We start from the raw sequence: 22,945 nt of genomic DNA, 5'->3' as shown, positions 1-22,945 counted from the left end.
AATCGGCGTGATGGTCCTGGGTCATGTTCCATTTAGAAGAGATAGGATTTCTCTCAGAGGAGAAATAGTAAAATCAAGAAAATTGGATCTAGAGTAGATGGTGAAATGAATGGAGTTTGGACCAGAGACAGGAAGACCTGAGTTCAAATCCTACCTTAGATACTTACTGCATAACCCTGAAAAAGATTACCTAATGTTGCTCAAGTCCCTCTTCTGTAAAATAAGGATAACAATAGTACTTCCTTCCTAAAGTTATTAAAAGGCTCAAATAAGGTAATACATAAAAAATTCTCTGCAAATGATAAATGATGGCTCTCACTATAATTATCATTATTATGCTATTATCATTCCTATACATTAACATTATAGAATAAATATGTTCTATCTTTTATATAAACATGTTATATGTAATAAAAATAATAACCAATAACATTATGTGATAAACATCATGTAAAATGTCATCACTACTAGTCAGACCAACTGGATTCACATCATGGCTCTGACACTGTCTACCTGTGTGACCTTAGGAAACAAATGAACCCCTCTGAGCCTTTGTTTCCTCAACTGTAACCTAAAAGGGGTGGGATTAGCAACCTATATAGTCCCTTTCAGCTATAAGTCTGCTATTATGATCCTGCAAACCATTTCTAAATGGAAAAAAGACTAGAGACCTACTGACTTTTCTCCCCAAAAATAAAATCTGCTTTTGCAATATCCTGCCGGTGAGTTTGTATTTTGAAAAAATCAAGGTTCGCCTCTGCAAGAAAGCACCCATAGGAAAGGCAACAGAAACCTGCCACTTCTCAGGAGAATCCAGGGGGACGTCCAAGGGAGGGAGCTGGCGTTTTGCACGATATCATCCATCGTGTCAGCTCTGCAGATCTTCCCTCCCCAGAATGGCAGCAGCCAACGAGTTCTCTGTGTTGTCTCTCATCCCTTCTTGACATTGAGCTCCTTGTGCTTTAGCATCCCTGGTGAAGGATGTCCCCAGGAGCTGACAGGTCCCTCGGTAACAGACAGCCGTCACCAACAAAGCTGGCGTTCAAAAAAAAGTCCTCCCTTGGACCTCCAGCTCTTTATGTCTTCTTTGCTGAGCCTATGGGGAAGAGTGTCTCTGTGCCGAATTCTCCGTCTTCAAATGCTCTGAGTGCATTCTAAGTGCTCATTACCAAGAATACAGCAGTGACAGCAGAGAATCTTAGGACATCATTGCAGAATCAAAAGTGGTCTCCAAAGCCATCTGGTCTAACCCCAACCCCACTCAAAAAAAAAAGAGGGGGAGCCTCAATACAACACATCTGAATAGAATCCCACTTTTGCTTGAAAATCTCTGGGGAGAGGGAAACAACCACTTACCAAGGCAGCCCATCTCGCTTTAGAAGAATTTCAATTCTCAGGAAGATTTTCTTGGCAATATGACTCAGTTTGCCATTTTGTAATTTCCACCCATTGTGTCTGGTTCTGCCTTCCAGGTCCAAGCAGAGCAAATGAAATCACTGTTCCAAGTCAAATCAACCAGCATTTATTAGCCACCTATTATTTGCCAAGTGCTGTGCTAAGTCCCAGAGATACAAAAACATGCACCAATAGACCCTGCCTTCTAAGAGCTCACAATCTAATAGGGGAGGCAATATCCAAATAGCCTTGTATCTAGAAGATATATGAAAGCCTTCCAGATGCTTGAATGAAGCTTTCATGACCCTCAGAGTCTTTTCTTCTTGAGGCTATACATCTCTGGTTACTTTGACCTACAAGATATGGAATGACTTCAAAGCCCTTCACCAACCCGGATGCTCTCCCCTGGATACTCTCCAGCTAATCAATGCCCTTTAAAATATGGTATCTACAACTGGAAATGATATGACAGTGATCTGACTAAGGCAAAGAGCAGAGACTGTTGTGTTCTTAATACATTTAGGATTTTTCAGCAGGAGTAAGACGAGCTAAGGAAGCCAGGGTGCTAAGAGGCTACCATCCTATTCATAAACAGAGCTGGTCTTTCTTTTAGCAGAAATAAAATAACCACACTTGGAAGCCAGAACTGGCTATATTTAGGTTTTCAGTTCTAGGAAATCCACAGATAACAATTCCCAGCTTCCAGGTTTCCAAATGCCCCCTTGCTCAATTCTCGTTGGCTTCTCAGGTCTTATAACTGCTCTACTAAAAGCAAATAATTAAATCATTTGTAATAATAATCAACTGATTAATCTCATTTTTCTTCAGGCCTTAAAGATGAGATGTAAGATTTCATCTGTATGAGCAGTCCAGCCTCGGTACCATGATGATAGCCTTGAATGTCAGGAAAAACTGGTCTCCAATGCTTCCTCAGACACATTAGCTGTGTTACCCTGCTCGAGTGACTTAACTTCTCTGGCTTCCTCCTTCCTTCTCTGGAAGAGGAGGATAATGATATCATGTACATCACAGGGTTGTTGTGAGATTCCTGAAAGAGATGATGAAGACAATAAAGTCCTCCAGAAATGCCAGTGATTAGGAGTAACAACATAGATCATGATTCCCTCTACATCTTAATAGTCTTGGCCACTGTGGCCAAAAGTAGCATCCCCTGTGACCAATTTGATAATGAGCTGAGTGACTCTTCAGAAGACAGAGCCATGCACAATTCCTCAACAAGAAGCCTTTCCAGTTCATATTCTGAGCTCTCTAAAGGCAAGGATTGATTTCTCTCTTTCTGTCTTTTTTCTTTCTCTCTTCTCTTCCTCTCTCCATCTTTCTCTGTCTCTGTCTGTCTGTCTATCTGTCTCTCTGTCTCTCTCTCTTTAGTTTTTGTGGTCCTGGGGCTAATAATTGCTGTAATGCTTTAAAGATCTCAAAGTATTTCATTTCATTGCATCCTTACAGCAACCCTATAAGGTAGACAATATAATTATCCTCATTTTACATTTGAGGAAACTGAGGCTAGGAGAAATTAGGTTATTTGCTCAAGGTTACACAGGTAGTAAATATAAAGGGTAGGATTTAAACTCAAGTTTTTCTGATTTCTGGGCAGCTAGGGTGGCATCATTATGTAAAGAATGCCTAGCCTAAAGTCAGGAAGACTCATCTTCATGAGTTCAGATCTGGCTTCAAACACTTCCTAGCTATGTGCCTCTGGGAAAGTCACTTCAACTCCATTGCCTAGCTCTTACCACTCTTCTGCCTTGGAACACAATACTGATTCTAAGAGGAAGGATAAGGAGTTAAAAAATAAAATAAATAAATGAGTGTTGACTAAGTCACTTACTGTTGAATTTTCAGTCAGAAGACCTGGATTCAAATCTTAGACTGTACCTAGAAAATCTAAGTGAGGACACTGTAATACAGGCAAGTCTTAAAAGCCCATAGCAATTCAACTGGACACACAATTACTGTCTTAGTCCTTGGAAAAGTCAACTGACTTCTTCAAGACTCAGTTTTCTCATCTGTAAAATGAGCGGTTTGGTTTAGAAAACATCTGAGGTCACTTCCACATCCATGAATCTCTGATGCTATGATTTACTCTAAAAAGTTATATTAATTTATTGACTTTGTTCAGGATGATGGAGTCTCCTTAGAATATTTCACAGTGGTCCTGAGACTAAAGTTTCTCAAGATCAAAAATGTTCTGTATTTCAAATTTGCTATTTCTCATCCTTCCCATTGAAAGAAAGAGAGAGAGAGAGAGAGAGAGAGAGAGAGAGAGAGAGAGAGAGAGAGAGAGGGAGGGAGGGAGGGAGGGAGGGAGGGAGGGAGAGAGAAAGAGAGAAAGAAAGAGAGAGAGAGAAGGAGAGAAGGAGAGAAAGAGAGAAAGAGAGAAAGAGGAGAAATGAGGAGAAAGAGAGAAGAGAGAGAGAAAGAAGAGAGAAGAAGAGAGAGAAAGAAAGAAAGAGGAGAAGAGAAAGAAAGAGAGAAAGAAAGAAAGAAAGAAAGAAAGAAAGAAAGAAGAAGAAAGAAAGAAGAAAGAAAGAAAGAAAGAAAGAAAGAAAGAAAGAAAGAAAGAAAAGAAAGAAAGAAGAAAGAAAGAAAGAAAGAAAGAAAGAAAGAAAGAAAGAAAGAAAGAAAAGAAAGAAAGAAAGAGAGAGAGAGAGAGAGAGAGAGAGAGAGAGAGAAAGAGAGAAAGAGAGAAAGAGAGAAAGAGAGAGAAAGAGAGAGAAGAGAGAAAGAGAGAGAAAGAGAGAAAGAGAGAAAGAGAGAAAGAGAGAAAGAGGAGAAAGAGAGAAGAGACGAAAGAGAGAAAGAGAGAGAAGAGAGAGAAAGAGAGAAAGAGAGAAAGAATGAAAGAAAGAAAAGAAAGAAAGAAAGAAGAAAGAAAGAAAGAAAGAAAGAAAGAAAGAAAGAAAGAAAGAAAGAAAGAAAGAAAGAAAGAAAGAAAGAAAGAAAGAAAGAAGAAAGAAAGAAAGAAAGAAAGAAAGAGAAAGAAAGAAAGAAAGAAAGAAAGAAAGAAAGAAAGAAGAAAGGAAGGAAGGAAGGAAGGAAGGAAGGAAGGAAGGAAGGAAGGAAGAAGGAAGGAAGGAAGGAAGGAAGGAAGGAAGGAAGGAAGGAAGGAAGGAAGGAAGGAAGGAAGGAAGGAAGGAAGGAAGGAAGGAAGGAAGGAAGGAAGGAAGGAAGGAAGGAAGGAAGGAAGGAAGGAAGGAAGGAAGGAAGGAAGGAAGGAAGGAAGGAAGGAAGAGAAAACCCAACCCAGGAGAAAACAAATCAAAGTCATCCTTAAATTTTGTCTCCAAACTACTTTTACCAACTACTCTTTTTAAACCTATATATATATACATATATACCTATATATATACATATATACCTATATACAATACTATGTATTGGATTCAAGGAAGAAGAGCAGTATAAGGGCTAGGAAACAAGAGTTAAATGACTTCCCCAGAGTCCCCCAGCTAGGAAGTGCCTGAGGTCAGATTTGAACCCAGAACTTCCCATCTCTAGTTTTGGCTCTCTATCCACTGAGCCACCCAGCTGCCCCCTTTACCAACTACTTTTATACATATCTTGTCTAAGCAGCCCTGTATTAAGACAAGACTTGTTACTGATGTTTTACTGATGAATCAATAGAAATCCAGAGAAGAGAAGAGCATTTCCTAAGAACACACAGCTCATAAACAGACAAGGCTGAATCTGCACACTGTGCTCCTGCCTATCCACCATTCTTTCCACTAGAGGCCATCATCTCTCCCATATATCAAGTGCTAGATCTGGCCAGAGGACAACTCCGGCTCCCATCCTGCTTCTATCACTAGCTGTGGGGAAGCCATTCAATCTCTCTCCCTCCGTTTCCTCATCTGTAAACTAGAAATAGTGCTGCCTATAATGCCTGCATCCTAAGGTTATTGTGAGGCCCTAATGAGAGAAGTCTCTAAATAGCTTTGCAACCCCTAAGATGCTATGTCAATGGCTGCCAATACTATTAAAGTGGTGACAGATTATCTCTGGAAATTTTGAGATCCTCAGTTCTATTCTTCCTTTGGGTCTTTTTGGCAAGCTGCCTACAAGGAAGACTAAATCAAAAGTAGGATTCGGAGGAGAAGAACCTGACTCGTTTTTATTTAATTGGCATCGGGAACTCCCTCTACCTATTCAACATTTCTGCAATATGTAGTCTTAGAGAGTTATCCTGAACATTGAAAGGTCATGGGATCTGCCCAGTCTCTCACAGACGATTGGTATCTATTATAAGCAAGACTTGAATTCAGTTCTCTCTGACTCAAAGACTGGTTCTCAGCTCCCTTTATCAAACTACATTTCACACTCAAAAATACCCATTTAGGGGAGAAAAAGTCCAAAACCAACTATGTGGCCAATGATGGGGAAGATAAACGAAACAAGCCCTAGTGTATGAATCAAATGGTCTAATTCTGCCCTTTAAGGAAACAACAAATATACAGTGCAGTAGAAATAACAACAGTTCTTGGATCAAAGGAAGTGGATTCCAATCTTGCCTGCCACTACCTGTGTAACTCTGAGCAAATCACTTGATCTCTGGACTTTGGTGTCTTCATCATTGAATGAAGGCAGGAATCATTACCTAGAATCCACCCATGCCCTGTGGTCCCCAAAACCCAAAAGATTAAGGACTAGATGGCTTCTGAGGCTCCTTCCACCTCTAGCATCATGAGTCTGACTTTGAGAGTTCAAAGAAACAGGCAAACTTCCGTGAGATGATGGAGGGTCAAGAAGAATGTTCCAAGGAGGATATACCCAACCAGCAACAGTACTGGAAATGGAGACAACATTCGAAGACACCTGAAGCATCAAACAACACTGGCCAAAAACGATGGAGCTCACAGTCATCTCCCTGCCTATTTGTTAAAAAAAAAAAGGTTTGTTTCTAAAGAAAGTGACATGTGCAATCAGTCTGCTTGGTGCCTTTCTTGAACTGCTTTCAGGGAAAACATATTTCGTGATAGCTTTGTTTGGGTGTTTGTTGGGAAGTATCTCTTATGCTAGACCTAAATATATCAATTAAAATGAAGAATATGGGGGCATCTAGGTGGCTCAGTGAATCAAGAACCAGGCCCCTGGCAGGTCTTGGATTCAAATCTGGCTTCAGATCCTTCCTAGCAGGGTGACTCTGGGCAAGTCACTTCACCTGCCCCCCCCCATTGCCTAGCCCTTACCACTCTTGCCTTAGAATCAATACATAGCATTGATTCTAAGACAGAAGCTAAAGTTCTTTTTTTAATTATTGAAAATTCAATTCTATAGGCATGCATGAATAATATACTACTCGGGGTACACCATGCAAAGTCTGGGGGAGATTCAAAGTTTATAGGCATTATTTCTGACACATACACAAACAAGAATATAAAATACAATCTAAGAAATACAGATGAGATACAAACTCGGTGCTATGAGTGAAGGGGAGAGAGCAGGAGATCTGGAAAAAGAAGTATTATGTCTGACTTGGCATCAAGGAAGCCTTCATGGAGGAATGTCCATTTAGTCTGGCTCTTGAAAGACGGGCTGGATTTCAACAGGCAAGTATGGGGCGAAGGGGACAGCCTAAGCAAGCAAAGTCCACATGGAGAACCCATCTGAGGGGGGAGAGAAGTGTACAATTGGGTCTTGCACCTCAAGAACTTACAACCTATTACAAGAAACAGAATATATACCCAGAGGGCCATCTTGGTGATAGTTTGGGCAAAATTCAATTGTTTTGGAAAGAAGGAGAAATCAGAGGGTAGTTTGGGGTTTGTTTGTTTGCATTTCTTTGTATCTAGAGCACTTCACATTGTGCCTAGAACGTAAAATGCTTGTGGATTCACTGAGGGACTAACTAGGGAGGGTCAAGTTTAAGGCAGGCACCGGAGAAGGACATCACTGGGGTAGAAGGCTGTGGGCGACCTCCTTGCACTGGGATCTCTGGAAGACTGAAAGGTGAGATATAAAGAAGTTAAACCCTTGAGGATGAAGTATGAACTCCCCACCAATGGTGGTATTCAGGGAAAAGTTCCATTTGTCCCCTACTGATTATAGTTATAAGGGCAGCTGTGCAGATAAAGCATGGAGCCTAACAGGAGAACCTGAGTTCAAATTGAGCCCCAGACCCTTCCTAGCTGTGTGACTTTGAGCAATTTATTAATGTTTGCCTCAGTTTCTTCACCTGCAAAATGAACTGGAGAAACAAATGGCAAACTGCTCCAGGATCTCTGCCCAAAAAAACTACAAAAGGGTCACAAAGAATCAGACACAATTGAAAAACAACTAAAAATTAGATATATATACATATACATATGTGTGTATAGTCTATATAAATAGGCGTGAAAAGCTCACTGATGCTACATGCCATCACAGAAGCATTCAAAGTAGGTCATAGGAAGAGCATGGCTGAGGGTACAAAGAAGGGACCCCCAACAAGGTTCAGTGGAGTCAGACTATTGGGGTTCAAATCTTGTCTCTGTCTCTCACAATTTTCTGGGTCTAAAATAAAACAAAGAGCTTTGCCCCTGGTGGCTCCTCCCAGGTCTGAATCTGTGGTCCTAGAAAAAATAATCAGAGGACACCTCCTAGAAAAGGAGGTTGGAATAAGAGCTTTAAGGGACTGGCCTTTGGGAAGGAGAAAGGTTCACACAGCAAGAAGAGCTGAAAAATGAGGAAAAGACAAAGAAGGGAAAGGAGGGATTGCTTCCAAAATTTCTCCGGTGATTTATCTTGGTCCTTTCTACAGCATCACCTTTCAGGCAGCCAGAGGAAGGGTCATAGGCAACATCCAGTTTCAGACTGTCCTTTAACCATGTCTGTGTTGTTCTGTCCTGCTTTGAATTTACACAAAAACTCTCCCTTTGTATCACACACCTGCCACTCACCAGGTACTGGGGATTCCCAAAGAATGGGCTTGCGCTAGAAGAGCCACCTCAAGAGCCCTGTTATTCGGGTTCTGAGAGCTATTTCCCTTTCAATGATGATTCAAATTGGGGGAAGGAGGGGGAGTTGGCCAATGGCGCCCACATAAAGCCATCCAGCAACTGGAAAGTCTGCCTCTTCCTCACTTGAGACCAAACACCATCAGAAACCAAATTGTCATCCTAAAGCCTAAAAATGACCATCCAGTGCCCGTTTGTTTGTTTTTTAAACCCTCACCTTCCATCTTGGAATCAATACCGCATATTGGCTCCAAGGCAGAAGATTGGCAAGGGCCAGGCAATGGGGCTTGTTAGGTGACACGACTAGGAAGTATTTGAACCCAGCACCTCCCATCTCTAAGCCTGCCTCTCAACCCACTGAGCCACCTAATGGTCCCAACCAGTGCCCATTTTGCACATGCCCCTTTCAGAGACGCCATTGCATCTGTCTGCCACGTCCCTCTCTGAATGTCTGCACAGATCTATGGATAGATGTGCACATATTTATCTTCATCTTTTTTTTAACTTTGTTCAAAGCAGAAAAAAAATAAAGAAATAGGAAAGCCCGGGGACACTCGGGGCCATTGGTTGTTCCAAAGGCTTTCTCGCCTCAGCTGCATTCAGTCGCAGGTTGGGAAGGAAGATGTCGAAGGAGAAGAGTTAAATTCAAAACATGTACCCGTTTTCTGGTGTCATTTTTTTTTCCTTTCTGACTGAAGGCAAACCATTTGGCTGTTTGTTTCCAAAAAGGCATCTGTCAGCAATCAAAGGGGGAAGAAACGCATGGAGCAAATGCAATTGTTTGGAGTAGTATTTCCTGGATCATGTTAAATGCTTAAATTGCTCCCCATTATGCTCACCAAATAATTTTATTTCCCACAATCATTGCAATATTTAGCATGTTGGATTTAATCTTGTTTTAAGGCTATTAACAACGGGCAAGCCTCGTGAAGGGCCTAATTGCTCAATGGGAAAGACGGGCTTCCGCCATCCCCATCCAGCACAATGATAAAGTGAAACGTGCCTAATTGTTCTGGATTTAAAACACCATTATCCAATAATATTTATCATTTCTTTGTTCTGGACTACCGGGCCATCTGGAGTGAAATCTTCTCAGGCTTCACTCATTCACAAAGTGAAATCTGTCCTCTTGTTTCCCAGCTTACCTTGGGCACCATTCATAAATATTAGATGGGCCTGGGCTGGCGTGGGCCACAAACATGAAGCAGAAGAAAAATTGGGGGGCTGTTGATTGACAGCGTTGAAATGGGCAAAGCGAAGCGTTCACGGCTGGCTCTGAAATGTGCTCCCCCAGAAAAGAGCAAAGGCCAGGCAGGTCCTCCAGGAAAGAAGACGGGGAGGGTTTGCTTTATGCAGACGAGGAAAGAGGGACGAAGCGAACACTAATTCAGAGATCGAATCCTCCATTAAAAATAAAATATTTTTAATTGTTCATCGAGCCTGGTAGAGAGTAGGGTGGCTCTCTTTTTGGCACCTCTTTCCAGGCCTTTCCTCGAAATGGTCAGCTGAAGAAAGGCCAGCACACTGGAAGAAAACGGAAGTAACCGAAGAGGATAACTGTTTGGGCTGGCCAGCACCAGGCCAGCTTCTGGCAAGGAGTTTTCTTCTCTTCCTGGTTTCCTGAATTTCACTGAACACTTCCCAGGTCCCTTCAGAGCCCTCCTCTGTAAACAGAAATGATTCTCTGGTTCTGCCAGAGCTGCGGATGGCTCTGATGGTCCATTTTGTCTGTGGCCAGTAGTTATTCCCTCATCCTACCTCTGGCCCCAGAATGATGCAAAGCAGAGAGATTCGTGGTGGAGGGTGGGGAGGGGGAGAAAGAAAAGGAGAATGGCATTTATTGTTGGAATCCTTCATCCTCTGAGGACCATTTCCATGTATTAAATGATTTAAAGAAATCTTTACTAGGAGGCAGCTGAAGGTCAGAGGCCTTCCCAAAAGAAGGCAGGCTGGAAGAGCTATTTACTAGGTGTTGAATAGTTAAATTGACCCCTGCTAGGGAAAGAGTCTTACATGGGAAGGGCAGGGGAATGACCTGTGGGTTTAAACTCTGTCTCAGCTTCAATGAGAAGATGTAGTGTTCGTGAAACTGAAGATTATTCTGTCCCACGGACTTCTAGGAGAATAAAAAAAAATGGGGAAAACAGTTGGGCTGTGAATGAGTGAATTTCCGCCAATAGGGACAGCAGCAGCAGCAATAGATGGCCTTGCTGGGGCTTGCGGGCTCCCTTCTAGGGTATTTTCTAGAGCATATTTCTTCTCCCAAGACTTCCTTTTAAAAAAGCAGAGAACTACTGAAAAAACAAACTGCAGGGTGCATCTCACCAGCTACCTTTCGAAAAGGATTTCAGCAGGTCCTGCTTCCCCAAAGCCATCAAAGGATTAAAATATGCCATAAATCCTTCTCTCTGGAGTCCAGATCCTCTTATTTCAACCTCACTCTCTTGAGGAGGAAGGACTCCAAAGTGTTCCCTGTCACTTCAACTTCCCCTGTATTTGTCTAAAAATCCATCTTCTCCATCGCCCTTTCAGAGGGAGCCAGTGTGGTGCTTTCTTCACCCTGCCCTCCTCCCCACCTCTTTGAAAGAGAATGTGTTCAGTTTAAAAATAATAATAATACCTCCCCCCCCAAAAAAAAAAAAACATTGGATTAATGTAAGGAAATTAAACATGATTTCCAGGATAAGGAAATCTACACAGAGTGAAAGTTCTTGAAAATGACTGGTCCTTCTGTCTAAAAATATGAATAATTCTACATTTCTTGGGCATGCATGTGTGCTGGAGGGGTATTCATATATTTTAACAGGACCACAGGAAATATCAATATGATAAAAATTTTGTGAAAATATTGTCCAGGTGATTATTCCTGTGAAAATGTATTTACTGTAAAAAAAAAAATGCCAGGAGAACTCAAAAATGAGGAACTGGAAATATATGGTCTTCTGTTCACTACCTTACGAGTTCACACACAGACACTGGTACACGTATGCCACACGCTTAGATTATTTTTTCACAAAAATGTTTTTTTTTTAATTAACTCCAAACTTAGAAGGTGGAATTTTTCTTTTTCCTTTTTTCCTCTGCTTTGGATTATTATGGGTGAAATAGGCAAACCTACTGAAAATGTCTAAACCATCCGCTAGCTGCTCTTGTCCTTCAGAAAAAGTGTCCGTGAAAACCAGATACTAAATAAGCCAGAAAGTGAGAGAGAGAGAGAGAGAGAGAGAGAGAGAGAGAGAGAGAGAGAGAGAGAGAGAGAGAGAGAGAGAGAGAAGGAAAAAAAAAACCCAAAACATTGCATGATAGTCTCTAAGCAGTTCCATCTGTCAAGCAGAAATTTTAGGCTAATAGCCTGTGGCGATCTCCCTGCGTAGTCCACTACCTGCCTTTGTCCTATTAAATCTCTTTATTCTCCTTTTTAAAAAAAAAGGGGGAGGAAAAAAAAAGGAGGGGGGGGCTGGAAGGAAAGGAAAAACCTTGTAGACCAAAATCATCTGAGTGATGAAGCCCTAATTTTAACCGCCTCCCTTTGATGTGAAGCAGTGGGCTCTGGTGTGCTCCAAAAGGAGAGCAAAGAGAAGGCAGAGGAGCCCCAGGAGCAGATGACTTCTCATCTGTACCTCACCTTGCCACTGGGTCTGGGAGAGATTGGTTCATTGTCAAGGAGACTTTTTTTTTTTTACCCATGATTCCATATGGTATGGACCGGACTACATGTTGCCCAACATGCCATCGCAAATGTTTTCTCAATTAGGTGTCTTATCTCCCGTGAGTTAGCATCAGATGAGGCTTGCTGACAGCGTCATGGCAGCTAAAGCTTCCGATGGCTCCATCAAATGGCAGCTTTGCTACGACATCTCGGCCAGAACTTGGTGGATGGTGAGTTGGCAGCCGGGGCTGCCTTTTTTTTCCTTCCTCCTTTTTTTTTCCGACTTTCCCTCCCTCTTTGACAAAATGTCCCAGACCTCACATTCATCAAATTAACATTTGATTTTTTTCACACTCTTCCAGGGCCGCCAGCCTGGCTCCCCCCTGCTCCTTCTTGCCTCCTTCTCTCTTCCTCTACCACTCTGGGCTCTGAGTTCCCAGGAGTTGGCCACAGGACAGAGCTTGGTCCTGCATGGGGGGGGGGGGGGGGGTAGTGGGGGCGGGGGCTCTTTGAAAATGGTCATTTTTTTGAGATTTGTTTGAAATGTGGAAAGTTTTGTTGTGGAAGTTGGGGTTGAGTAGGGACTTGGGTTTTTGTCCTTGGTCCCTAGTTCTGGCCACCTCTGTCTGTCTCCCACACTGCTTGCTCTTGTTTCCAAGGACAATATTTTCTGCTGCCCTGAGTTGGAAAGGGGGGAGAGGAAGAAGGGGGTAGGGACAGTTCCATTCTGGGGTGGGTGGGGGGTGATTAAAAACTAAACAAGTGAACTGATAATGGACTGACCTCATCTAGAGTCCCACTAGGAAGATGGCCCGAAATCCTCTCCTGTGAGGTCCTCAAATCAGACTTCCCACCACTGTGCCTGTTGGAAATCGGGCAGGTTCCCCCTCCACGGCAGCACAGGCATGGGCAGCCAGGGCCCCCATCTTCTGCCGGACCATGAAAGTTTTAATCAAGTCCTCACTTAGAGCGCCCCAGAACGAGTTAACTCACATGTCATGGTCGGACAGGCCAGGCAACCTTTGACATCTCGCATCCATAAGAGGTAGAGTGAGTCAGGAGGATGCACAATGGCTCATTGTGGCGGGGGCTGCCGGTCCTGTGGTGAGGAGGAGAGTCCTCGAGTCATTACTGCCCTCGTTAGGGTGGTGTCCGTTAAGGATTAATTCGTTAGCAGCGCATTTCTCCTTTTCGGTAATTATTATTCTTGTGGCAAGCGTGAATTCTTCCAGGGAGAGAAAAAAGTTTGCTGCCAGGACAATGAATGTATTATCCGTTCCTAACTGGACCGTGAACTCCAGCTCATTTCACATAGATATCAGTTTAAAAAAAGAGGGGGGGCCGTGTTTGGGGGGGGCGGGGGACCAGCGAATGGAATTACAAAACAAGGCATGATCAGTTTCATTGTAGGAACCGCTGAAACTGTTTCCCTTCCCTGGTCCTGCCCTGGCTGATTTTCCGGGTCTTGGGGGGAAGTTTTGAGGAGTTCTGAGCACTGAGAGACTTTGAAAAGTGACCTCCGGAAGGATGGAAGCGGCTGCTTGGGCTGCATTGTGTAGGCACGTCCTGGGACTTGTGTGTGTGTCGGTGCGCGTCTGGATCTGGGTGGATGTGGACGGGTGCGTGTTTTACTTTTCATTTCTTAACTCTTCGGGAAAGCCTTGCCCGCGTCGGCGGCGGCGGCCGGGCCAATGTTGCCTTCCTCCATGCAGCTTTTGTCTAATTAGATTGGCGGGAGCCTGAACTGTCCTTCCCACTCCTTGGACTTGCTGCGTATTTTTCCTTGTCTGCTCACTCCACTGCTGTTCCCTGTGCTTTCCCTCGTGCTTCTTGGGAAATTCTAGGGCAAATGGACCGCGGAGGAGTCCAGGGAGGAAAGTTTGGGGAAGAAAAGGAGCGCGCGCTGCCGGATGGTCAGAGCTTTCTAGACTCTTCCGGCTTTAGAGCGAAATCTCCCAGCCTGGTATTTGCTGGGGCTCCTCAAGCGTGGCTCCATCCTTGCCCAACTGTCCTCTTTCTTTCTTTCTCTCTTTCTTTCTTTCTTTCTTTCTTTCTTTCTTTCTTTCTTTCTCTCTTTCTTTCTTTCTTTCTCTCTCTTTCTTTCTCTCTCTCTCTTTCTCTCTCTCTCTTTCTCTAAAGTTTGCTGGGAAGTTAGTTGCTTTTCATTGAAAATGATTTTACAGCTGTTTTACTGCTGGGGCTAGAAAGTATAAAAGTGATGGAAACATTTAGTAATGCACTTGACCAAAAATAAACACCACCAGAGCCACACATGTTGTTGTTTAGACTGAACTCCAGGGAATCGCTTCCAAACTCGGAGGTGCCCCGAGATTGAGATTGCTGTTCGGAAAGGAGCAAGAGAGCAGGCAGAGCGCTAGTTCTCTAAGGAACTTAGACAAGTTGCCTTAAAGGAAAAATCGATTGAGTTGGAGCTCAAATTAACAATGTAGGATCACAATTTGGAAACATTCTTTGCAAATAATCGCAATACATATTTCCCATCAGAGATGGAAAATCCAGTCCTTTGGGGAAAGAGAAGAAGTCCAATTAAAATGAAAGATCCAATTCAGATTACCGATTTTTTTCCTACTTCTCTCTCCCCTTCTTTGACTCTCTACCCATCCCCCCCACCCCTACCTCCCCTCAGAAAAAAAAAAAAGCAGGCAAATAAACAAAACCACCAAAAAACCAAAATAGTGGGAAAACTCCTCAATAAAGCAAATCTAACTTAGCCAGAATTATGGTACAAGCCTAGACTTTTTCATGGAAGGCAAAGAAAGCTTTGGAAATTACCTCATGCATCATCTGGTCGCACAAGGTCCCCCGCTGCAGAGTGAGAAACTTCAGTTGGGTCCTCCCAGCAAACATACAAAGGGAGTTCACTGAATGCCCCTTCCGCCCATGGAGACTCAGCTGCCAAGGCCGGGATATGCAATTTTGCTTTTTAATGAATCGTAAACAATTTGTATGGCAAACGAGTTTGTTTGTTTTTGTTCTGGGCATGTGTGGAGTCCGGTTGTAGCCAGTTACATAATCATCGACTGTCTCATAGCATAGCCAAATAATGGCGATATTCTGGACGGTTTTTTACTTTTTTTCCCCAAAATAAAGACCTGATATCATGAAAGAAACTGCTATATAAAAGGCTGACAATAACGACCTCTCTTTCCTTCCTCTTCCTCTGTCTTCCGTTTCTGCTGTCTCTTTCTCTCTTTCTCCACAAATTCCACTTAGCTCTTTCTTTCCCCATTGCTTATCGATAACTAGTTGGAGATCCATTGAGCTGATAATTAGCTTAAAAGGGAACAGATCTTTGTCATGGGGCTACAGAGCCCCACTCTTGTAGGAGAAATCATCAAGGGTCCTTGGAGGAGCCCTCCTTGCCTTCCAAGTTAGCCTTCCCATTCTGACATGTATGGGGTGTTTTAGAGGTAGAAGACACAACAAATACTGCATTCGTCTTTCCATACCGAAAAGGATCAGGGGGTCGAGAGCCAAAAGTCAAAGGAAAACTTTTTATTGCATTCAAGAACCTTGTAAACAAACTTGGTCTTTAACTAACAGTCTGGCTTCTTGGTATGTGTAGATTTTAACATTAATTACATCCGTCACTGCCACTTATGAGAAATCTTTTGAAATCTGAGCCTCCCCTCTAATGCTTTAATCACGCGAATCAAGAAATAGATATTACGTATCAATTTAGCCTAACGATGTTGTGACATCTCTCCCTGAAACCTCCTCGACAGGAAAATAGAGAAAACCTCCCCGAGATCCCCCTCCACTTTCCACGTTTGCAAATGACACATTAATTGCCTGGGCTACAAAGCCTGCTGCTGAGGAAATTTTGCACTAACAGATCCTTTATTTCTTTGAGTGAGTCCTATATGCCAGACACAAAAATATTCGAGGAAAGTCAATATCTCCACATATGCACCCATTCCTTGATTGCTAACAAGGTCTATGGGACAAATTGATCTCAAAACACCATTTACTGGTCGGCAGTCAAAAGAAGAGGGGGAAAATCATAGTGGGCAGGAATGTAGTCTGTGGAATTACTTCTTCCGTTCCCCTAACTGCTATTAGGACCCTTGGCATTTATTTGAGAAATGTTGTCACCAGAAGTCTTTTTTTCTATCAAGAGCCATCCATCTTTCCATCCAGATTCTCAGGGCACAATTTTCCTCAGGGAGCTCCTTGGTCAAGAAAGGCGTCCCTCCGGTACCCAGGACAGTTGCTACCATTTAGAAAGCTTACAAGATGTTTCGGTGAATTATCTTTAGGCCAAGTTTGACAATTCCAATAAATCCCTCAGCAGCTCCAGCAAAGTTGCAGAATGAATGGCAGCCTCACTGATGCATAGCTAAGAACTCATATTTCATTGGGATCCTTTTCCCGCCTTTGATGGATATTTTCAATTCATCTTGGAAGTTGTGTTTACAATCTTCATTTTCAATGTGTCAGCTCTGAGCTGAACAATGCTTACATGCAGGGTGGAGTGACCTTTTTTCTCCTCGCTTTGCCCCATCTCTTTCAAGATATTGGTCAAAATAGCTGGAGGCCGGAAAGGGTGTTCTATAATCGCCAGCTAACTAGGAGAAGTGTCAACATGAGCAGGACTTGGGCCTCTGAAACCTGACTAAACTCTTCCAAGGGGGAGGATACACTCTGAACAAGTTTAAAAAAAATTTTTTTTAACTTAAAAAATTGTTTTTAATTTCTATTTCACGTTAGAACGCAGAAGGCAATTTTTAGACATTTCTTTTGAGTGAAATGTCTCCATATGTGACCATTCAAAATATATCTATGGTTTCTTATTCCAGCTCCATTTATAAATGCATGTGGCTGTATACAATGATTAGTAAAAGTATAAACCCGCTGGAGTAGACACCATTGGAGGTACTTTTCAATTGGCAAACAATCGCTTCCTACAATTTCTTTTTTTTCTCACACTCTGTCTAATAAAACAATCATTTTCTATTGTTCTGAGCCAAGGCTCTGGGACGTTTTTTAGCAGTAATGCTCACTTTGGGGGAAGGAAGGCAGAGGGAAACAGCCCTTTCAATTATATGTCTATTTTGTGGTTGGTTTTTAGAAATCAAATCCACATCAGCCCAAAGTAACGTCCTCAGAAATGTGCTAGGCTGGGTCCATGTATTGGGGCTATCTTTTTAAACATCTTTATTTCCTGTTCCTACCCTCATGTTTCGCCTGTGAACTTTAGATGGGAAAATATAAGCTTTGTCCTGGCTGATTTTCTCCTCTCTCTTTCCTTCACCTGTCCCGAATATCATTTAAGGAATGGTTCTAATTTAAAATCCAAAGAGTCAGGGGCTGATTAGAAGACAGGAAATTGGAGGATTAAACTGTCTGGTTGAACTTCCTTTACTTATCAGCACTCAGTAAGTTACACTGGATTATAAACTCAACAAGACGGTTTTTACAGTATATTTTTCCCCATGGCTGTGTGGATATTTGTGCACGTTGGTGTGTATTTGTGAGCAGGTTTATGTGGAAATTCGTCTCCCTAAAATGGGAGTAGAACAAATTGTGAATTCTAAGCTGGTGTTTTCTTTCATTTTCCCTCTCACAAGCAATAGAGGGCTGGTTTGAGACCCAGGCTGCTGGGATCTGAGGCCACTGATGCTTGTTTATTCAGAGAGACTCTTAAATGAACTTTCTTTTACAAACACTTTCTAGAAACTGAAAAAATAAGGAAGCCCTTTAAAGAAGAAAGTGAGATTGGTGCCATTGTTTTCTAAGATAAAGATGGATCCAGTAAACTCTTAAGCAATCCTTCAGAATCAGAAAGTGGGGCAGATGCCCGTGAGGAAGGAACTAGGGAATCACTCCTTGGAGGCTTCGGGAGCCAAACTGTTTAGCTACTTCTCTTTTTAGCCAGATGAGAAACCTGCAGAAGAAAGGTAACAGGTCAGAGGATCATAGGTCAGAATATTGCAAGTGAGAATGTCCCTGTAACGTGGAGGTACAAAAAGAAAGAGACAGGCAAAAAGGGAGAGGGGGGCTAAAGGGGGCTTTGGTATAGGCAAATCAGCATAACTGATAAAAAGTCCAACAGTCCTAAATTTATTTATTGCTATGCCTTTCCTTCTGAAGCTTCTCCAGTCTGGGAAGGGAGTTTAGAATTCTAGTCATCTTATTGGGAGTCCTCTATGTGTGTGTGTCTGTCTCTCTCCATTTTTCTCTGTCTCAGTTTTTCTCCCTCTCTCTGGCTGTGTCTGTATCTCTTCGTCTCCTTCTGTCTGTCTCTTTGTAGCTTTATTTCTCTCTTTTTTATCTCCACCTCTCTGCATTTTTCTCTTTCCATTTTTCTGTCTCTATCTTTCTCTGTCTCTGTATTTCTTTTTCTTCATCTCTCTCTTAGTCTCACTCTGTATTTCTCTCCATCTTTCGATCTGTCTGTCTTTATCTGTGTTTTTCTCCTTATTTTACTTTTTGCCTGTTTGTCTCACTCTGTATTTTTCTCTCTGTCTCTTTCTCTCTGACTTTATTCATCTGGCTCTATGTCTGTCTGTCTCTGTCTCTCTCTCCATCTCTCTACCTGTGTGTCTTTGTCTCTCTCCATATTTCTTTTCATCTCTCTGTCTGTCGCTCTTTATATTTCTCTCTCCATCTTTTTGTCTCCATTTGTCTGTCTCTCTTTACCTCTGTGTCTCTCTGAATGTCTCTGTCTCTTTGTCTCTACATGTCTGTCTCCCTGTTCTCTGTGTCTACCTGTCCGTATTTCTGTCCATCTGTCTCTCTTTTGTCTTGCATGTAGTAAGGAGTTCAGAAATATTTGATGTGATAAATTGAGGTAGCATGGAATAATGGATAGGCTATTGGTCTTGGAGTCAGGAAAACCTGAGTTCAAATCCCTCCTCATTTCCTCTACTTACTATCGGCATGACACTGAAAAAAAAGCATCTAATTTCTCCTTGCCTCAGTTTCCTGTTCTGTGAACTGAGAGGGGTTTTCCTCCCTGAGCTGCTCCAAGCCAGGCCCCTCTAACTCTGAATGTGTGACAATGAGCAGCACCTTCTTGGAATCCCTGTTTCCTCTTGTGGAAAGTGATAAGGTTGGACCAGATGATTTCTGAGGCTTCATCTGATTCTAGATCCATGATTTACAATCCAGGTTCTCCTTCTGGAATCCTTGATGCTGGGATCAATTGAAAGGAGAAACAGCAATTAGTGTTCATTCAGTAATCAGTGATTATTTTTTTTAAACTTTTACCTTCTGCCTTAGAATCAATACTAAGTATAACTTCCAAGACAGAAGAATAATAAGGACTAAGCAATGGCAATTAAGTGACTTGCCCAGGGTCACACAGCTAAAAAGTATCTGAATCTAGATTTGAACCCAGGACCTCCCATCTCCAGTCTTGGCCCTTTATCCATTGAGACACCTAGCTGTACCCCTGTAATCAATTATTAAGCACCTACTATGTGCCAATCAACTGAACTAAAGCTTGGGAATATAAAGAAAGGCAAAAGGCAGTCGATGACTTCAAGAAGTTCACAGTCTAATGAGGGAGACAACAGAAGAAAGATTATGGCCAAATCTGTTATGGATTGAGATAATTGGGAGATAATCAGCAGAGGTAAGGCACTAGGACTAAGGGGGATGAGAAGGGCTTCTTGTAGGAGGCAGGGATTTTATCTGGGACTTGAAGGAAGCTAGGGAAGGCTGGAGGAAAATATGAGGAAGGAGAGCACTCCAGATACAGACAGGAGAAGTGCTGAGTAAGAGCAGGAATTGATGTTTGTCCTTTGGACAAAGATGGCAAAGAGCAGACCTGTACATAATCTTGAGAAGTCGTTTACCTAGAACAATGGCAAATTCAAAACTAAATGTCTGAGGCAGTGAGGTGGCTCAGTGGATAGAGAGCCAGTCCTAGAGATGGGAAGGTCCTGAGTTTAAATCTGGCCTCAGAAACTTCCTAGCTGTGTGACCCTGGGCAAGTCACTTTACCCCTGTTGCCTAGCCCTGACCACTCTTCTGCCTTGAAAACCAATACTTAGTATTGATTCTAAGACAGAAGGTAAGGGCTAAAAAAACACAAATAAGTATTGGATTCAAATGGAGAGATATGAGAAAAACAACTTACCCTTTGGCAGAGGGAGGAAGTCCACAGATATAAGTTACGCATTGCACATTTTCAAACTTTCTCAATGTACCAATCTGTTATATTGTTGTTTTTTTCCTGTCAAAAACAAAACAAAAAAAAAAAACAGAATTCACTATTTGTCATAGGAGAGGAGGAAAGAGAGGTGTATATAGGATATTATGGTGAGGTAAGAAAGAGAAAAAAATCAATTTTTTTAAATTAAAAAAAAAATTTAACGCTTATCTTCTGTCTAGGAATCAATACTGTGTATTGTTTCCAAGGCAGAAGAGCAGTTAAGGGCTGGATACTGGAGGTTAAGTGACTTACCCAGGGTCACACAGCTAGGACCTGATGACCTCCTTCTTTAGGTCTGGCTCTCACTGAATCACCTAGCTGCCCCTTCCCACAATTTTTTAAAGAAGCCTTTTTCCTATGAGACAAAAGGGATCATTATCATCGGTGGGTATTGTGAGAGCAAGAAAGGATCATGTTTTTACAGACTGAGAAAAAGTAAAAAACTTCTACAAAAAGTAGTGTCAGAATAAAATCTAGAATCCTATTCAAGTCCCCTGCCTCCTACATTGCTCTATTAAAAAAAAAAAAAAATATATATATATATATATATATATATATATATATATATATATATATATATATATATATATATATATAAACTTCAGAGGACCTTAAAGGTTACCTGGTCCAAGGACTCTTTAGAGTTGGGGGAGAAGGACCTCAAGAAACCACATAGTCCAATCTTCTTTTTAAGCCTTCATTTTACAGATGGGGAAACTGAGGCTTAGAATGACTTACCCAGTCATACAGATACTAATTGATGATATGCCCTTTTGAGTCATCAGGACTACCATTCTGCACTCTTTACAAAATCAGCTTCCTTGCAACTGAAATAGCAAATTCATCCCTTCAAGAGGATCCCCTTTGCGGGATTAAGACCCTTCCTTCCCCCTCATGCCACAGGTGATCATCTCCAATCAAAGGCACAAGAATATGACTTTGGCCAGCCCAGGAGAGGTCATTGATGCAGGCAGAGACCAGGATCTGCCCTACTTAGGAAGGGTGCTGAAATAGAGCCTGGGAACAGAAGGCGAGTGTGTGTTTCAAAGGATGCGATTAGTTGTATTAAAAAACCAGTTTTAATCAAAATATGGAGGGTTCTGAAGAGCTCGATGATGACTCTAATCCACCATGCACATGTACACCCTTCCTAGTGGGCCAAATATCAGGGAGATTCTCCATATGCTGCTCTGTGTACACTTAGCAAATGTTTCGCCGTCTTGAATGGATTATGCCATGGAAGTTCTGTTCTTCCCCAAACACAGGCTTCTGAATGTAAAATTTGGGCGAGTCGGTGCCGATGCCTCGGGTGCCCCCTTGACCCAATGACCAGACTCCAAAATTGCTAACTGAAGGTTTAGTCCAACAGGAAGGCAGCTCTGCTCTGAGAGAAGCCTCCGTGCAGAATATAAGTTGAGTTATTACGGGATGGAATTCAGGACACTTGCTCCATGTAAACATCTATTTTCCAGACAAGTGCCGACTGTAAACTTAACAAGCTGGCTCTGCCGGGGCCCTTTAGTGGATTGTGGGAGATGCCACATGGCATACAGATTTTTATTACTAATAATCCTCTCTTCCTTTGTGGCCCTTGATTCATGCTCAAGATTACCCTCTGGTTTAGCGAATGGATGATAATTGGGACCACCAATCAGGAGTCTGATTCACTCCAACCTGCAGGTCAGAAATTGGACTTAGGTAGGCAAGGAAGAGAGAGCCTGCCTTCCCACCCAGAAGAGTAGCATGGTGGCCTGAAGAGAGAGAGAGAGAGAGAGAGAGAGAGAGAGAGAGAGAGAGAGAGAGAGAGAGAGAGAGAGAGAGAGACAGAGAGAGAGACAGAGAGAGAGAGAGAGAGAAAGAGAGAGAGAGAGAGAGAGACAGAGAGAGAGACAGAGAGAGAGACAGAGAGAGAGACAGAGAGAGAGACAGAGAGAGACAGAGAGAGACAGAGAGAGACAGAGACAGAGAGACAGAGAGACAGAGAGAGACAGAGACAGAGAGACAGAGACAGAGAGACAGTGACAGAGAGAGAGGGAGAGATAGACAGAGGGAAATAGAGAGACAGAGAGAGAAAGAGAGAGAGATGAGAGAGGCAGAGAGAGAGATGAGAGACAGACAGAGAGAGAGAGAGGGAGAGACATAGACAGAGAGATGGAGAGAGGGAGAGATAGAGAGACAGAGAGAAAGAGAGCAAAAGAGAAAGAGAGAGAGACAGAGACAGAGAGAGAGGGAGGGAGGCAGAGAGAGAGAGAAAGAGAGCGAAAGAGAAAGAGACAGAGAGGAAAGGAGGGAGGGAGACAGAGAGAGAGAGAGAGACAGAGAGGAGAGAGACAGAGAGAGGAGAGAGAGACAGAGAGAAAGACATAGAGACAGAGACAGAGAGAGACAGAGACAGAGACAGAGAAAGACAGAGACAGAGACAGAGAGACAGTGACAGAGAGAGAGGGAGAGATAGACAGAGGGAAATAGAGAGACAGAGAGAGAAAGAGAGAGAGACAGAGACAGAGAGAGAGGGAGGGAGGGGGACAGAGAGAGAGAGAGACAGAGATGAGAGAGACAGAGAGAGGAGAGGGGGGGGAGGGAAAGACAGAGAGAGAGAGAGGTGAGAGAGAGACAGAAACAGAGACAGAGAGACATAGAACCCATTCTCCTAACTGAAAGGCTTTCATTAGAGGGCAGCTGGGTAGCTCAGTGGATTGAGAGCCAGGTCTAGAGATGGGAGGTCCTGGGTTGAAATCTGGCCTCAGACACTTCCCAGCTGGGTGA

General features: G+C 42.7%; 2 long non-coding RNA genes across 2 annotated transcripts in view; both read right to left on the bottom strand.

Annotated features, from left to right (window-relative positions):
• Positions 1-247: 247 nt before the first annotated feature.
• LOC130453570 (uncharacterized) lies at positions 248-15,485 on the bottom strand. The gene is made up of 2 exons (XR_001627610.2): positions 12,781-15,485; positions 248-2,443 (listed from the first exon to the last, which is right to left on the bottom strand). It is a non-coding gene; the product is annotated as an uncharacterized LOC130453570 (long non-coding RNA).
• A 34-nt stretch (positions 15,486-15,519) lies between these two features.
• Positions 15,520-22,945, bottom strand: part of LOC103102270 (uncharacterized) — a 51,260-nt gene continuing 43,834 nt past the window's right edge. The window contains exons 3-6 of the long non-coding RNA XR_008915845.1: positions 20,432-20,534; positions 20,105-20,200; positions 19,033-19,155; positions 15,520-17,905 (exon numbers count right to left, since the gene is read on the bottom strand). This is a non-coding gene — a long non-coding RNA (uncharacterized LOC103102270). The remainder of the gene's footprint in view (positions 17,906-19,032; positions 19,156-20,104; positions 20,201-20,431; positions 20,535-22,945) is intronic.

The sequence above is a fragment of the Monodelphis domestica genome, chromosome 2 (assembly GCF_027887165.1).
Source record: "Monodelphis domestica isolate mMonDom1 chromosome 2, mMonDom1.pri, whole genome shotgun sequence".
Lineage (NCBI taxonomy): Eukaryota > Metazoa > Chordata > Mammalia > Didelphimorphia > Didelphidae > Monodelphis > Monodelphis domestica.
The sequence above is the reverse complement of the archived record's forward strand: the minus strand, read 5'-3'. Positions and strand labels throughout refer to the sequence as shown.